General features: G+C 43.5%; 1 pseudogene across 1 annotated transcript; it reads right to left on the reverse strand.

Moving 5' to 3' along the window:
• Window positions 1–8,752: 8,752 nt before the first annotated feature.
• Window positions 8,753–9,244, reverse strand: LOC307107822 (ferritin light chain-like; annotated as a pseudogene). Its single transcript has one exon. The product of its transcript is annotated as a ferritin light chain-like (transcript).
• Between the last annotated feature and the right edge of the window lie 9,230 nt (window positions 9,245–18,474).

The raw sequence follows: 18,474 nt of genomic DNA on the forward strand, positions 1-18,474 counted from the left end.
TTGGATGATGGTGTGACATGAATAAGAGGTATGAGTAACACAACTCTGAACCGTAGGTTAAAAAGAAGAAGCTGCAGTTTGTATTTCTGAATTGTGCTGAATACAGATGGTGGTGGTGGACTGTGATGATTATATTCAGGAGAAGTGGTCCTGCAGGAAGTGACCACCCTCTATAAGTAAGCTACTCATCCACATCACATAAACAGATGATTTTAGGACTAGGATGGAATTTAGAAAACTGCTTCTTATTTAGTTCTCTGATGCCCTGGAAGATGAAACATTCACCCCTTGAGATTAATTTTTCACTGACTGATCAAACTCAATGTACTGTTTATGTTCTCTGTAACAGGAATTTTAAAGTACATAAATTTTTAAGCAAGAGTCTGATATCCAAAAAGATACATTACTTTCATCTGAAGTAATTTGAAGTTCAACTGGGTGAAATGCCGCTACTATTTAAGCTCCTTATTTATAAAATAAGGATCCAGTTAATCTGATTTATAGTGTGAAGTCAGAACTCTCTGATGACTAGAGAAGGTAGTCTAATATTCTTAAAATATTATCCTCTATGGTCTGCATTATTCACTAGCTGCATGTTGGCTAGCACTTGACCTTTCTAGATCTGCGTTTCCTCATCTGGAAAATGATTGGACTCGTTTATTGCTACCTAAAAGTGCTATGATTTCACAATAACAAAACCAAAAAAGATAATTAAAATTCTACTGAATATGAAGTCATCCCTGCTGTGTTATTCATAGCCTATCAGGGATTACCTTAGGGCCATGAGAAATTGACAAGCACTAATTTTAAAGGTCCGGGTAAGTTAAATTTTAAATCTACACTGTTATCTTTGAGTCATCCACTGTTTTTCAGAATCAGGTATTTCTAAAATTCCAGTGAATTATTAAGAATAGAATTATATGCTGCTGCCTTAGTATAATCCTGTTATCAGAGTCCATGATTCTAGATGATTTTAGAAGTAAAATTATTACTACAAGTTTCTTTGGGTGCTTCTAGTATAAAGGTAATTTGGATGGTGTGCAAGATGGCCCTGCAATATAATAATGAATAATAATACAATACTAATAATAGTAATAAATACTTTATAACCTTTGCACAGACACTATGCTAAGTACTTTCCAAATGTTAATTCAGTTCATTTTCACAAATCTGTAACATAGGTACTATTATTATGTCCTTTTATGTAGGGGGAAAATGAGTCACAGAGAAGTTAAATAAATTGCTTAGTTTCACAGCTAGAAAGTTGGAGAGATGAGATTTGAACCCAGACTGCTTAGCTCAAGAGTCCATGCTTTTAATCAGTAGGTTTACTATCTCTCCAATATATAGTGTAGTGAACTTCCAATTTACGCTACATTTTGTTACTATACTAGAGATTTTTTCTGAACTGTATGTTTTGAATAATGTTTCCATTACTCTACCAATAGTCAATTTCTGGAGAAAAATAATCAGAAAACACACCATTGGCTTGGCTCCCTTACTCAGGTTTTTCCTTCAATCCTGCCTCTTACAACAATAATGTATGTAATATTTATTCAGTTCCTCCTCTGTACCACACTAAGTGCTTTGTGTTTATTAACTTGTTTATTCCTCATGGCCCATATGAGGTTTGCATGATTATTAGCCCCATCTTACTGCTGAGCAAGCTGAAGCTTAAAGGGGATATGTAGTTTGCATGTGGTCATACATCCAGTGAGCATCCAAGGAGCAGCCTCTAGCATCAGTGCTCAGCCCTTGCAGGATTGCTTTAAAAAAAATATTTTTATTGCCGAAACCGGTTTGGTCCAGTGGATAGAGCGTTGGCCTTTGGACTGAAAGGTCCCAGGTTCGATTCCGGTCAAGGGCATGTACCTTGGTTGCGGGCCCATCCCCAGTAGGAGGTGTGCAAGAGGCAGCTGATCGATGTTTCTAACTCTCTATCCCTCTCTCTTCCTCTCTGTAAAAAATCAATAAAATATATTAAAAATATTTTTATTGATTTTAGAGAGAGGAATAGAGAAATGGAAACATTGATCAGCTGCGCACCCCCCCCCCCCCCCCACACACACACACACTGGGGATTGACTAGGAATTGAACCATGACCTCCTGGAACCCGTGACTTCCTGGTTCATGGTCCTATGCTCAATCTCTGGGCTGCACCAGCTGGGTCTTGCAGCATTGCTTTTAAGGGTGCTTAACATTCATGGGCTTGGGTTTTTCATTTCTAAAGTAAGATAGGTGCTCAGATGTCTTCTAAGATAATAGCCAACATTACTTCTTTATGATGTGTTTATTATTTCTAATGGCCATGGTTCCCCACTTAGTACTGGCTAAAGTAGAATTTCATGGAGTCAAGAGAATCTCTTCAATAAATGGTGTTGGTAAAATTGGAGAGATACATGCAAAAAAATGAAACTAGACCACCAACTTACACCATACACAAAAATAAACTCAAAATGGATAAAGGACGTAAACATAAGACGGGAAACCATTAAAATACTAAAGGAATCCACAGGCAGCGAATTCTCAGACATATGCCAAAGCAATTTCTTCACCGATACCACTCCTAGGGCAATGGAAACTAAAGAGAAAATAAACAAATGGGACTACATCAAAATAAAAAGCTTCTGCACAGCAAAAGAAACCATCAACAAAACAATAAGAAAGCCCACCGCATGGGAGAACATATTTGCCAATGTTATCACTATAAGGGTTTAATCTCCAACATTTACAGGGAACTCATACAACTTAACAAAAGGAAGATAAACAACCCAATCAAAAAATGGGCAATGGACCTAAATAGATACTTTTCTAAAGAGGATATAAGGAAGGCCAAGAGACATATGAAAACATGCTCAAAGTCACTAATTATCCAAGAGATGCAAATCAAAATGATAATGAGGTACCATCTCACACCTGTCAGACTGGCTATCATCAACAAATCAACAAACAACAAGTGCTGACAAGGATGTGGAGAAAAAGGAACCCTCTTGCACTGCTGGTGGAAATGCAGACTGGTGCAGCCACTGTGGAGAACAGTATGGAGTTTCCTCAAAAAACTAAAAATGGAACTCCCATTTGACCCAGTGATCCCACTTCTAGGAATATATCCCAAGAAACTAGAAACACCAATCAGAAAGGACATATGCACCCCTATGTTCATAGTGGCACAATTTACCGTAGCTAAGATTTGGAAACAGCCTAGGTGCCTGTCAGCAGATGACTGGATCAGAAAACTATGGTACATCTACACAATGGAATACTGCGCTGCTATAAAAAAGAAGGAATTCTGCCAAAACCGGTTTGGCTCAGTGGATAGAGCGTCGGTCTGCGGACTGAAAGGTCCCGGGTCCGATTCCGGTCAAGGGCATGTACATTGGTTGCGGGCACATCCCCAGTAGGGGGTGTGCAGGAGGCAGCTGGTCGATGTTTCTCTCTCATCGATGTTTCTAGCTCTCTATCCCTCTCCTTTCCTCTCTGTAAAAAATCAATAAAATATATTAAAAAAAAAAAAAAGAAGAAGGAATTCTTACCATTTGCAACAGCATGGATGGAACTGGAGAGCATTATGCTAAGCGAAATAAGCCAGTCAGAGAAAGATAAATATCACATGATCTCACTCATTTATGGAATATAATGAACAACATAAACTGGTGAACAAAAACAGATCCAGAGTCAGAGAAGCATCGATCAGACCATTAAACCTCAGAGGGAAGGTAGAGGAGGGTGGGGGTAAGGGGGAGAGATCAACCAAAGGACTTGTATGCATGCATATAAGCCTAACCAATGGACACAGACAACAGTGGGGGTGAGGGCATGGGTTGGGGGTGGGGTAGGGGAGCAATGGGGCGATAAGGACACATATGTTATACCTTAATCAATAAAGAAGAAAAAAAGTAGAATTTCAAACCAGGCTTAAAAATTTTGTCTCTCATTGGCTTTGGTAAATCACAAACCTTGAACATATTAAGCAACAAAACAAACTAATACACAGAAAACTGCATTTTTATTCATTTTCCAAAAACCACTTAAAATCAAGCATTGTTATCATCCTATATAATAAAACCCTAATATGCAAATTGACCGAATGGTGGAGCAACTGGTGGAGCAATGCAGGAGCTGCCCCTGGTGGTCAGTGCACTCCCACAGGGGGAGCGCCGCTCAGCCAGAAGCTGGGCTGACGGCTGGCGAGGCTGGTGAGCACAGCGGCAGTGGTGGGAGCCTCTCCCGCCTCTGTGGCAGTGCTAAGGACCCCCTGGGGGATGTCCGACTGCTGGCTTAGGCCCGCTCCCCTAACCCGGCAGTTGGACATCCCTGGAGGGGTCCCAGACTGTGAAAGGGTGCAGGCCTGACTGAGGGACCTCCCTCTCCCCCCCCCCCCCCCCCCCCCCCCCCCAGTGCATGAATGTCATGCACTGGGCCTGTAGTTTATATTATGGAGGCTTTCCTTTCATTAATAAAGCAATTTTTAAAATAGTAAATTTTTCTTTAAAAATGATAGTATTTTATATCTGGGGAGGAACTGTTGTGTTAGACCAGATGAAGTTTTGCTGGTAGTCACATATTTAAAAAAAAAAAAAAATCTTTCAAAAGTTGGCCTTGAATTTCTAAAATTCTTGAAGCAAACTTTCTTAGCAAAAACTAGCAGGAGAGAGACTGAGGTAGAAAAGAGGTCATGACTAATTGCCTGGGAGCATTTCCTCACCCTTGAAAAGAGGTGGAAGAGTGGGGTGAGGAAGTGGGTGGCGTGACCTTGTGATCCTAGATGTCTTGTTTATGTTTTCTTATCATGAGTCTTCCTGCTAAAAGTAAAGTGTGGCTAAAGTGGCTTTAGTCTGCCAGAGAGACTCTTGGCCTTGGTCCAAACCTCACGGAAATATTATCAGAAATACATTCTTACCATGTATAGCCCTTGCATGTCCTCCTAACGAGGTCCACACATGGTAGCCAATTAGGCAGGATAATCCAGAGCCTTGGGCAGGGAAGAGTGCACCCTCTCACTGTCCGTCATGTAGGGGTTATCCACCAAATGTGGCATGTCCAGGGGGCCTGTTGCCAAAGTGTTGTCCTGTGGGAAAGAAATAAGTAGCATTATGTATTTGTGAACCTTAAAAAGACCATCTAGTTTTTGGGTTCTTATTTGAGAAAAAAGAAAGTGGATTTTTAAAAAAATATGTTTTTATTGATTTCAGAGAGGAAGAGTGAGGGAGAGAGAGATAGAAACATCAATGATGAGAGAGAATCATTGATTGGCTGCCTCCTGCATGCTCCCAACTGGGGAGGGAGCCTGCAACCCGGGCATGTGCCTTTGACTGGAATTGAACCAGGGACCTTTCAGTCCGTAGGCCAACGCTCTATCCACTGAGCCAAACCAGCTAGGGCAAGAAAGTGGATTTAAAGCTCATTTTATTCTTGGACAAAGCTATAGTCTATTTTAAATTAAGAATCTAATTTGCTTAAAAACACCCTCCCTAGCACACGATACTGCGTGTACTTCAAGTCACTTTCACCTGAGTTCCTTCCTTCTGGGGGGCCAGACCTTCCACGAGGGCACAATGCCCAAGGAATATGGTTTGCATTTTACTCCTGTCATCCAAACCCTGGCACAGGTGGAGGGAGGAGTGAGGCCCGGCACTAAATTCCTTCTGATTCACAGAGTTCCACGGGATTCGCATCAGAGGCGCTCCCAGAAGTAACACAGGTTTGTTGGCTATTCTCTGAAGGTGAGAATGACTCCATTGTCCTACCCCACTTTTGGTTTGGTTGGGAAGAAGCATGGAGCTCAGCCACCATGGGTTAATTTATATTCTTTCTTCTTGGTTACAGCTTAGCACTTCACTTAAATTTCCCTCCATCGTTTTCTTTACTCTTATCTGTAAGTTGTCTCCATTCTTTGTGAAAAAAGGACAAGCTATAAAAAGCTGAGGGTCACTCCCCATTTCCCCCCACCTTTGATTTTAGGTTGAGTGTTTCCCTTTCCTCTCTAGCTGAATAAAAATTATATTCACTTTTGCCCTCTTCCTAAAGTCTCGAGAAAAACCATTAAACAAAATCTGTTTCCCTTTCTCTGGCCTGTAGATGAATATGCTATATGCTACTATAGTTATGGCTTCCTCCTTAGTTATATCCAGCAGGGCCAACCCTTGGCTTACACCCTGGGCAGGATCATTAGACCAGCTTTCCGGTGTTTGAAGTTGGCTGGGCCTGGTCAGTGGGTGAACCTAGAGATTAGAAGGCAGGTTTTTCAGTGGGCTTAATTGACTCAATTAATTGTGTGTGTTAGAAAGCTTTGCTCAGTCACTTTTCCTAGTGCGATCCCCATTATTTCAATTTGAAGACCTGCTTCAGTAGAATTCATTTTGTTGTCAGTATCAAAGTTTTCTGCATAAAAAATCCGAATGGTGGCCAGTAGCAGTTTAGTAAGATTCAGATGGCATACGAGCCATCTGAAAGATGTAAAATTCTTACACCTGCAATAAACAGCTCCCAAATCCTGGCACAAAATAGCAGCAAACTCCAGATTCACTTTTTGCTTCCGGTTAGATGCTTTTGATTCACAGGTACATTAAAATTACATAGGAAATATAAATATCCAAAGTCAAAGGCAGGTGACAGAGACTATTTTACCTGTCCGGGAATATTTTATACTTTGATGAGAAGATGTGTCAGCCTAGTCACTAGTGCATTTGGAATTCCAGAAGGGAAAGAGAGCCAGGCAGCCCTTAAGGAAAGATATATCGAATAGAATCATTGCCAATGACTAATGAATACAGTTAGTATACCAGGAAACAGAATACTCTCATTTTCTTTTTCTGGGAGTACAAAGTATATAGGAATCTAATGTCCTTTGTAAAAATATTTCTTTATTGGTTATTCTGCCTAGTGGCTGCTGTCTCAAATGGAAAATGTAGTTTGCGTCCCAGAATTTGGATTTAGCTTAGAGTTTCTCTAAATACCACTTGTCTGATGTTTCTTTAATACGGAGATTAAACGCAAACATGAAATTAGCTTCCTTGAAACATTCGCTTTGAACTTTGCTTTCCTGCTACCAAGGAGATGATCTTTTGAACGAATGCCCTGCCACATTGACAGTGCGTCCAGAGCTTGGGTACGGGCCAGCCTGGCTTAGCCGCTTTTCCTTATTTAGCTCACTCAATATTATTGGCAGGTTGCTTCCACCAAAACCCCTATTTTCTAGAGGATTTTTGACAACTTCAAGTAAGTTCAATATCTTCTGTGGGAAGCTGTGCTAACTAAGCAGAAAGACTGAAGTGCCGATTAGAGCAGCAGCAGTAGCAGAGTTGCTTTTGTTTTATTGGGAATGTACGGGAACCCTATGCAGGACGTTAGATACAGCCTATAATGGAACGCTCACAGTAAAACACACCTGAGAAATGGTTGAAATCACACAGTGTTTCTTTCCTGAATGGTCTTAGAGGACCTTCTTAGATAATTCAAAATTCTCTAAATTACTTTTATAACTTGGTGATTATCATCATCCTCCCATTGAAAAGGAGAATTTTATTTTATCATGAACATGGCTCTTTCCTCTGTGTTGGCAATATATTAAGGCGATTGAATCTGCACTTTTTTTTTTTTTTTAACTTTGGGGAACTCAGGCTACTTGGTGTGTTAGCCCTTCAAGTTAAACTAGTTACTTGATGCATTTGCTAAAATGGAAAGCCTGAAAAAATCCACAGCCCTTTGCTTGTCATTTTGGTAGCATCATTCACTGGTGAACAAAGAATTATTTGCTAATGAGGAACATTGATTCTTGTGTGTGTGTGTTTAATAGAGAAATTAAATTAAAAAAAAGCCTGGCAGAGATTGGGAACACTACTGACTAGACAAAGTAAATGTTCTTCCATTCACACTTCACAATACATTTTATGATGATCCTGGCGGTATAAGGAAAGCTTTATGAATTTAATAAGGGCCGTTATACAGCATTTTTGGATGCTACATATTGCATGAGTAGTCCTTTTTAAAAGTAAACACACAATGCAGTACTCAGCCTAACAAAGCAGGGAAATGATTTATGTATGTATTCTGCATCCTCAAAATTGAAGTCCCATGTATTAAACAGTGAGGAGTGAAAGTGTTGTCCAGCTTTATTAAACAATGAAGGAGGGCAAAGCCACAAAGATAGAAGTAGTGGATTATGGAAATTCTATGATTTAGGAAGGAAAATGGGTAGTCAGTAGTAGACAAAAGTAGTAGATTATGGAAATTCTAGGAAGGAAAATGGGTAGTCAGTAGTAGACAAAAGATGCTCAGGTTGCTGCTGCATGGGACACATGAAGTGTGAAGAATCATCATTTAGTATTCAATGGTTTGATTTCAATGATCAGCATTTTGATGGCCTTAGACAAAAAAACTTCAAGCTGGCATATTATTTCTTCTACACTTCATTTGTAACAGAGAACAATGGGCAATTAGAAAATAATTTTAGAAATAACTTTATTAATAATTTATTTTTTTCCCATAAAGAAAGATACACATGCACAATCCTTGGAAATACCCATTTAAATATCAGATTTTATTTGAATTTATGTACTATGTTCTGTAGTTTAGAATTTTTTTTTTCTCTCTGCAAAGAGCTTTATTGTTTCCATTTGGTCCAATGCCTGGGAGAGGACTCCAGGTTGGTTAAAAGAGTGGCTAGTGGTTTCAGGGAAAGGGCTCAGGCAAAGAGCCAGACCCCAGGGGAATGCAGAGGGCCCCTTAAAGGCCTCTGGGCTCCAAAGGATCCTAGTTGTGCTTGAGGCTGAGCCTTTCGAAGAAATACTTGCTCAGCTCAGCCTGGGGGCCGGCCAGCCTGCAGATGTTAGTCAGGTGGTTGCCCATCTTCTTGATGAGTTTCACCTCCTCACCCCGGAAGTGGTTCTCCAGGAAGCCACAGAGATAAGGGTCTGCATGGGTAGAACGCAGTGCGTGTGGATCCAAAAGGGCCTGGTTCAGGTTCTTCTCCAAGACCAGGGCGGCTTCTCTGGCGTCCTGAGTTTCCCCCACTCACCTTGGAGAGGCTTCAGCACGTCCTGGAAGAGAACATGGCTCAGCGGCCTCACGCTTTTCTCATCTACTTGTGGAAGAAGGGGCCCCCGCCCTCCACAGCCACATCATCAAGGTGGAAATAGAAGCCCAGAGAGAGGTAGGTGTAGGACGCCCGCAGTGCAGGCTGGCCAGGCGGTTGACGGCACACACCACATCTGTGGAATAATTCTGACGAATTTGGGAGCTCATGCTTTTTCAGCAATAAGAAGTTATGATCAAAACATGGTATTGGTTGGTCTCGGAGGCTGAGGATGGCTGAGGTGGTTCCAGAGGTGGTGACTGGAAAAAAGGTTGGAGGCTGGAAGAAGGGGTGTCCCTGGGTCTGTTCTGTCCAAACACTGTTGAAGCAAGAGACAGATCCAGGACAGCTGAACACACTGCCCGGGAATCTTTAGTATGATATTAATTCACATGATTGAATCCTTGATTGGTGTCAAAATATCCTACTTAAAAATTGGGCAAAATGGGTAACAATAACAATGATAGCAAGTCCTCATTGGCAAAGACACAATTTCATGATTTGTGGACAGCTATCTTGCAAGAATCATTGTTTTACATTGATCTTCTCATTTGTCGCTATCATTTGTTAAGTTTTACTAAGTGCCAGGTATACTGTAAACGTTATTTTATTAAAGCATTATAATTGGCAGAGGCTCACAGAGCTTAGGCCCAATGCCAGAGTCATATAGTGAGAAAGAGGAGGAGCTGGGTTTGTGTCCAGGTTATCCTGGCTTCATAGTCCTATGCATGTTACCATTATAGTATTCCCTGTCTAGTAATTTTCATTATAGACATTTTTTTTTGGAAAAATTCTTTTTTTTTTTAAATTTGGCTATAGGTCAGGTACTAATGCTAAAACAAGCAACTCATTTCCTTCTTGCTTTCCTTGGACATCCTCTTGGCTAAGTCAGACAGAACCAACTGTTCTTGGAGTCCCTGAGGAGGTGGTAATAGGAGAACTCTGCTTAAAAGCTCTTGAGTGTATCCTTAGCCTCTGCCTTCTGACTCACTGATAGTGACCAGAAGGGTCATCCATGCCTGCGAGAGGGATTCCGGGCAGAGTAGGCATCTGGAGCCTTCCCTTCCATGCTCTTTTCCTTGCTGATTAGCACAGTCTTGACTGAGACCTGGAGACTCCAGAACAACCTTGTTTAGCTGACACCCAGAAGCATTCCAGAGGAAGGAGTGAGCAGGATGCTTGACTTTCAGGGTGGGATGGGGTTAAGGCGGAAATCCCTGCTCTAACCTTGAGCTATGGGACCAGCACAAACCGTAAGGATTGTTTATAGGGAAAAGGACAGATAAAATGCTGACAGTTCTGCTGCTTGGCGGAAATGTACCCCACACCCCCTTTTTTCTTTTTATAGGGAGACATTAAATAGGGATAGAAAAGTTTGTAAAAAACATCCTTGACAATGTGGCTAGCAAAAGCTTTTAGAATCTGGAGAAATCTTGCATAACAAAATTAATTTTATGGCATTGTGAATTTTCTATTGGTTTAGATAGAAGCATTCTGACTGTAAGAGTCAGCAGAAGAAAAATTCTTCATGCAATACATTAGCACTAGTGTCTGACATATTCCCTCCGTCCATCCTTTCTTCCCTCCCTCAGTTCCTTTCTTTCCCTCCTTTTTAAAAAAATAAGCACCTAGTATTACATGATTCTATGCCAATCTCTGGGGCTATAGAGGCAAATCAGGTATAGATCTTACCTCAAGTAATATAGTTATTAATATTACATACATAAATACTGTGCCATAATCTTCTTTTTTTTTTTTTTTTAAATTTCTTTATTGATTAAGGTGTCACATATTTGTCCTCATCCCCCCATTCCCATCCCACACCCCTCCCCTTGGATGCCCCAACCCTCTGTTGAACTTAAGCATTGGTTAGGCTCATATGCATGCACACAAGACCTTTGGTTGATCTCTCCCCCCTCCCCCCACCCTCCCCTATCCTCCCTCTGAGGCCCGATAGTCCGATCGATGCCTCCTTGTTTCTGGTTCTGTTCTTGTTCATCAGTCTATGTTGTTCATCATTTCCCCTAGATGAGCGAAATCATGTGTCACTAGAGATATACTTATAAGAATTGAATGTGCGACGAGCAATAATAGTTATGCTGACAGGCAAATGAATCAGTCTGTAGTGAGTTTCTTTCTGGACCAACAGTTCTTTTGAGACCCAATATCAATGTCCACCAGTTCCCTATGAGTACATGTCGGCACTGACCCCTCAGCTCTGGATGGTGGACAAATGGTGGTAATGCAGGTCCGACTCCCTCTGGTTTGGTCTCGGCCGGACCCAGGGGCACTGATTCACCCGGATCCAGGGGCCCACGGCCTCACCCGGACCCGGGGCCAGGCTCACCCGGATCCAGGGGCCCACGGCCTCACCCGGACCCGGGGCCAGGCTCACCCGGATCCAGGGGCCCGCGGCCCCCCCCGGACCCGGGGCCAGGCCCACCCGGATCCAGGGGCCCGCGGCCCCACCCGGACCCGGGGCCAGGCCCACCCGGATCCAGGGGCCCGCGGCCCCACCCGGACCCGGGGCCAGGCCCACCCGGATCCAGGGGCCCGCGGCCCCACCCGGACCCGGGGCCAGGCCCACCCGGATCCAGGGGCCCGCGGCCCCACCCGGACCCGGGACCCAGGCCCACCCGGATCCAGGGGCCCGCGGCCCCACCCGGACCCGGGACCCAGGCCCACCCGGATCCAGGGGCCCGCGGCCTCACCCGGACCCGGGACCCAGGCCCACCCGGATCCAGGGGCCCGCGGCCTCACCCGGACCCGGGACCCAGGCCCACCCGGATCCAGGGGCCCGCGGCCTCACCCGGACCCGGGACCCAGGCCCACCCGGATCCAGGGGCCCGCGGCCTCACCCGGACCCGGGACCCAGGCTCACCCGGATCCAGGGGCCCGCGGCCTCACCCGGACCCGGGACCCAGGCTCACCCGGATCCAGGGGCCCACGGCCTCACCCGGACCCGGGGCCAGGCTCACCCGGATCCAGGGGCCCACGGCCTCACCCGGACCCGGGGCCAGGCTCACCCAGACCCGGGACCCAAGCTCACCCGGAGCCAGGGGCCCGCGGCCTCACCCGGACCCGGGGCCAGGCTCACCCGGATCCAGGGGCCCGCGGCCTCACCCGGACCCGGGGCCCAGGCTCACCCGGATCCAGGGGCCCGCGGCCTCACCCGGACCCGGGGCCCAGGCTCACCCGGATCCAGGGGCCCGCGGCCTCACCCGGACCCGGGGCCCAGGCTCACCCGGATCCAGGGGCCCGCGGCCTCACCCGGACCCGGGGCCCAGGCTCACCCGGATCCAGGGGCCCGCGGCCTCACCCGGACCCGGGGCCCAGGCTCACCCGGATCCAGGGGCCCGCGGCCTCACCCGGACCCGGGACCCAGGCTCACCCGGATCCAGGGTGTGCCATAATCTTCTTATATAATAAAAGGCTAATATACAAATTGTCCCCGTGGGTGGGAGTTCGACCGACCAGGAGTTAGACATGTGCTGACCACCAGGGGGCGGCGCAGAACATGGTGGGCATCAGTGATGTGATGCTGGCAGCGGGCGGCAGTGGAGGCACTGCCAGCCCCAATGGGCCCCGAGGAGAGTGGGACCGCAGCGGCATGGTGGAGCAGGTGAGCAGGTGGCACCAGGTCAAGGCAGGTGTGAAGGGAGGCCTGGGCCAGCAGTCGGCAGCTGGCAGCCGCTAGGGACCCCACCCATGCACGAATTTGGTGCACTGGGCCTCTAGTTAATATAATATGCATAATAGAACATAGAGTAAGTGCAAATAAGATGCTAGAAGAGTCCAACTTTTATTTATGTATTTACATAATAGATATTTGTTAAGGACATGGGGACCAGGCATTGGGCCAGTGTTAGGGTTATGGCTGTAGTTGCCCTCACAGAGTTTAAGGATCAGAGGAGGACACAGACCTGTAATCAGGCATTTACAATGGGAATGATCAGTGCTAAATCTCATTCTTTCAACAAATAATTTTCATTGTCTATTAAATGCTGGACGTTCTTTAAGAGATGCTGAGATGCATTTGTGGACAAGGTCTCCTTTGAGCTGGATCTGGAAGGATGGGTTTGAACACAGAGATCAGGGGAGAAAATAATTCACACTTGAGAAAAGGAAGAGTGATGGTAAACGTTTGAGATTTTAGGAGGAAAATATTAATGGTAATAATAACAATAGCTAACCTTATGTAATATTTAATCTGTGCCAGGTACTGTTCTAAAGGCTTGGCATATCTTTTTTACTCAAGCATTCCTTATAACATCCCTGTAACTGGGATACTGTTACCATTTTACATATGAGGAGATTGAGGCACAGAGAGGTTAAATGACTTGCCCAAAGCCACACAGTTAGTAAGAGGTCAATTTGGAATCCAAACTCAGGCGGTCCAGCTTGCTATAACCTTGCCATAAGCAAAGTCAAGGAAGGGAAACGTTTTGAAGTGGAAAATTGCAAGGAGTTCAGTTTGACCTGAGATTAAGGTTGGTGTGGAGGGAAGTGTGGGAAATAAATTGGCAAGGTAATTGGGGGCATATTATAAAAGACCCCGAGAGTCAGATTGTGAGTATGAATTTTCTTTTGCAGATAAAGGGGAGCCACTGAGGGTTTTTGAGCAGGGAGTACTGTGATCTGAGCTGTGCTTCAGAAGATTCAGCCTGAACCACTGTGTAAAATGAGGGGCAACAGGCAGGAAGAGAAGTCAGGGGCTGATTGTGACAATAGGTGGGAAGGAGGCTCAGTAACAGTAATGAGAGAGTTATTAAAAGGGGGGGTAGCTTACAGATCCTGGGAACTTATTAGAACTCTGAGGTGTTGTTAACCTTTGGCCCATGACTGGCAGTGTTCATAAAGGGTTAAATGAATATGCCTGCTATGGAAATTTCTTGGCCATTAACATTTTCCACTTTCCTTCAGTTGTATCAAATGCCCTTGTGATGGGAGAAAAAGAACAAACATCAAAAGTACCTTTTAACTTCACAATTCTTTCTAAATTTCTTTAAACTTATAGGCTATACTGCTGATTTGCAGACTTCAAAGTACACAGAAGGATCAGGGTCAGATTGAAAAATTATTTCTTACAGTTTGATAAAATATGCATGCAAATCCTATGACCTGCCAGTGAAATTATTTATGTGTTAATGTAACTTTGTTACACTAATTGCACTGTTTAATGGCCCCTTTTTCTCCCCCTCATAGCTTTTTCGCTGTAAGAAATTTTTGCTTATTATTTGTGCTGTACTGTACAGATTTCATGTGTTGTTTGTGGATTCAAAGATGTCAAGTTGTGTTTTTTTTTTTTTTTTTTTTTTTTGAGGAATTATTGCAAGAAGACTAGAGTGTGTTCCTATGGGCAATGATGGAACTTTTGTATTCAACTTGCTGTCAGTTTTTAAACGTTTTACTTTTTATTATCTAATGAGAGCATCATCTCAATATAGTTGTGATAATGTTTCTCAGAGGTAACACTTTATGATTTTCCAATTCTTTTTCAAAAGGAATTGCTCTTCTTCCTACAGTGTGGACGGAGGAAACCAAGATAGAAAATTGAGATTTGCGGCTTTCCCCATAGACCCACCATGATTTCCCATATTTGTGGGGCTCCCATTGATAAAAGTATCAGAATATCTATGCTTTTGGAGATTACAGTTTTGTTTCTTTTGTTTCATAGATTACATTTTTGTCAGAATTAATGGACATATACCATTTGGTGGCGCCGAATGTTGTCTGTGCTTCAGTTTTTGTCGGTCCTCTGCAGTTTTCCTGTTAGATTTGAATGCTGATATTTGAAAGTTCTTAAAGCTGTAGGGTGTCTTTAATTCTTGGTTATGTGATGTCTACACAATTATTTATCATTAAAGGCCCGGTGCATAAAAATTCATGCACTGGAGGGGGGGGGGTCCCTCAGCCCGGCCAGTCCCCTCTCACAGTCTGGGAGCCCTCAGGGGTGGGAGGCAACCTGGAGATCAGGGGAAGGTGACGCCTCATCACACCTCTACTGCTGCCATTGCCGGCAGCGCAAGCCTTGTCTGGCCCTGGTTACCTGAGCCTTAGGCGGCCCTGGGCTGCTGGGCAGCCGCCATTCAAGGCTTGCCTGCGCCTCAGGCCAGCCCTGGGCACCTGGGGGGCTGAGGGGACTGGGGGACTCTGGAGGCAGGAGTGTGGCAAGGGGGCTGAGGGGACTGGGCGCTGCCATCTTGTGTCTGTGGGCACTGCCATCTTTGAGGGCGGGGCAGTCAAATAGCATATTCCCTCCTTATTGGCTGTGGGCACCGACATTTTTTGATGGCAGGGCAGTCAATTAGCATATTCCCTCCTTATTGGCTGTGGGCGCCGCCATCTTTGCGACAATGTGAGGGTCAGTTAGCATATTCCTTCTTTATTAGCTAGGATGGTCTCCTTGACTTTTTCAGAGGTCTGAGGCAGTATTGTGAAATGGCTAAGAAAATAGGCTTTGAGTTTTACCATTGCCTTTCAAACTTCTATGTGAATATGAATCATGGGAAGATAATTTAAAATGGCAGATTTTAATCAATGGCAGTATGAGCAGTAAGTCCGGGTGGGGCCTGAAATTCTGCATTTCTAAAGGTCAGTCTGTGGACCACACTTTGAGTAGATTATAGTCCTTATGTATATTACTTCCTAACTGTGTGACTCTGAGCAAGTCACTTAATTGCTTTTTAGTTCAATTTCCTCATTTGCCACATACCATCAGGAGGCTGTGAGGACTAAGTGAGAAAATGTATGCAGAGAGCCTGGCACACTGAACGTATATTCTGAAGTAAATGGTAGCCGCTGTTATTTACTATTGCCTTTACAGGTAGAATATCGTTTTAAGAGCCTGCTCAGAAGCCAAAATTTGTCTGTGACTAAGTCCTTGGTTAAAGTTCTGTCTCTTCCATATATTGATGTGGGATCAGCATTTCATCTCATTTTCATGGGTTTTATTTATAAAATAAGAGATGGTTTGGGCTAGAGATTTATGAGCTTTCTTTCAACTTGAACCTCAGGCTGTGCCCCCCACCCCGGCGCCGGGCCGGGGGACCTGAGGCCACGCCCCCTGCCTGGTGGGGCTTGACGGGGGACCTCAGGCTGCACCGGGTCTGGATCTTGCCCAATGGGGGTGGGTCTGGCTGGGTTTGGGTCTTGTGCAATTTTGAGGCATTGTGGGTGGATGGGGACTTGACTCTGGGTCCCGTGGCATGCCCCAGACTCTGACAGAAAGAAGATTTTCATATACATTTTACTAATTTTCTTTAATCTCTGATACTTCTATTATAGAGAAAGGGCAAATTGCAATATTAAAATATTTCCTCTAATTAATCCCCTTTTAATGTGCATGAATTTCATGTACTGGGCCACTAGTTATACCTTATAAAAATCATTCAGAATACTCCCCCTGTTGCTTGTGTAATTGTCCAGAACTTACCCCTGATTTTCAATCTTAGAGAAAAGGCATCCCTCAAATACTGTAATCTGAACTACCAGTGCATTTTGGAAATTATATTAAACTGGAGGCCCGGTGCATGAAATTCATGCACTCGGGGGGGTCCCTCAGCCTGGCCTATACCCTCTTACAGTCTGGGACCCCTCGGGGGATGTCCGACTGACAGGGAACGGGCCTAAGCCAGCAGTCGGACATCCTTAGTGCTGCCATGGAGGTGGGAGAGGCTCCTGCCACTGCCGCTGCACTCGCCAGTCGTGAGCCCAGCTCAGGGCTTCTGGCTGAGCAGCGCTCCCCCTGTGGGAACTCACTGACTACCAGGGGGGCAGCTCCTGTATTGAGAATCTGCCCCCTGGTGGTCAGTGCACGTCATAGCGAGCTGTTGAGCAGCCTTAGCATTCATTAGCATATTACGCTTTGATTGGTTGAATTGCCGACTGGACGACTGGACACTTAACATAGTAGGCTTTTATTATATAGGATTATTTAACATGCCAAAGGTATCAAATGTAAGTAGTATCACCAAAGGGAAAGGATCTTTATTGAGAAGGTAAATTGCTACATGGATAGGCATTTGGGAAAACATCTATTATACAAGATTTGTTAGTCATCAAAATTTTCTTTAGCTGTATTATTAGCTTTAGGGTATGAATGTGATTTTGTAGTAATGAATATATAGAAATTTGAAAATAGAAGATAAGAGAGTTGATCTTTATTAATATGGACAAATTTCTATCCATTAGGAAAAGATTTTAAAGCAGCTGGGAGTTTTGTTAAAAATTCAGTGTTGACAAAGAAATGGTGAGATGGCTACTCATACACACTGCCAATAGGAGTGCAAATTTGTATGACCTTTCTGGGAAGCGACTTATCAGTATTTCTTAAGAGTCTTAAAGATATTAATATTCTTTGATCCACTTATTCTACTTTTAAGGTTCTGTCATAAGGAATTAATATAAATGAGAACACAGATTTTTTGAGGATTTTAATGATATTCTTATCACAGTGATATGTTAGACTGTAAATTCCACGAGGGTAGTGATTATGCTTGTTTGCGCTCATTGTCACATCACTACTGACTAGTACAATTCCTGGTAGATGCTAGACACTTAGTAAATATTTACTGAATAAATGAACCTAAACGTTCAGCAGTAGGAAAATGGTTCAATAAAAGGTGGTGAATCACACATGATGGAATATATGCAGCAATTAAAAATGTGTTTATGAGGAGTTTTAATTACATACAAAATGCTTATTTAAAAAAACAAAGATGAAACACTGTATATACAGTATGATATAAACTCTGTAAAAAATATATATATATATATATAAAATTAAGATTGGATGAAAAGTCATAAAATGTCAGGAGTGATCCTGTCTGAATAGTGGTTTAATAGGTGCTATATTACTTTATTTCCCAAATTTTCTCTAATGTACATCTTATTTTATATTAAAAAGTTTTTTTTTCCCATTAAAGTTCAGCTTTTTCCTCAAGCTATTGAGAAGACTGAAAACTTTTTCCAAATCTAAACAGCAAGGTTCTTTTCTCTTGACTATATGTTGAATTCTTTGTTTACTCTGCTTTAAAATGGGTTGAAGAGAACTAGTAGTCCATCAATAGTATTTTGAACATACGTCTGCATACATTCAAAATAGTATTATTTATAGAATTGCACACAATATTCATAGCAGTATTGTTAATAAAGACTTACATCCGAATGTTCATAGCAGTTATTTTTCTTAGCCCCAAAGTGGAAACAATCCAAATATTTATTAATTGGTGAATGTATTAAACAAAATGTGGTATATCTGTATAATGGAATATTACTCAGAAATAAAAATAAATGAAGTGCTGATACAAGCTACAACATGGATGAACCTCAAAAACATTATGCTGAGTGAAAGAAGTCAGAAGCAAAAGACCACTTGTTATATGATTCTCTTTACATG

This window comes from Cnephaeus nilssonii, assembly GCF_951640355.1.
Source record: "Cnephaeus nilssonii genome assembly, chromosome: 12".
Taxonomy (NCBI): domain Eukaryota; kingdom Metazoa; phylum Chordata; class Mammalia; order Chiroptera; family Vespertilionidae; genus Cnephaeus; species Cnephaeus nilssonii.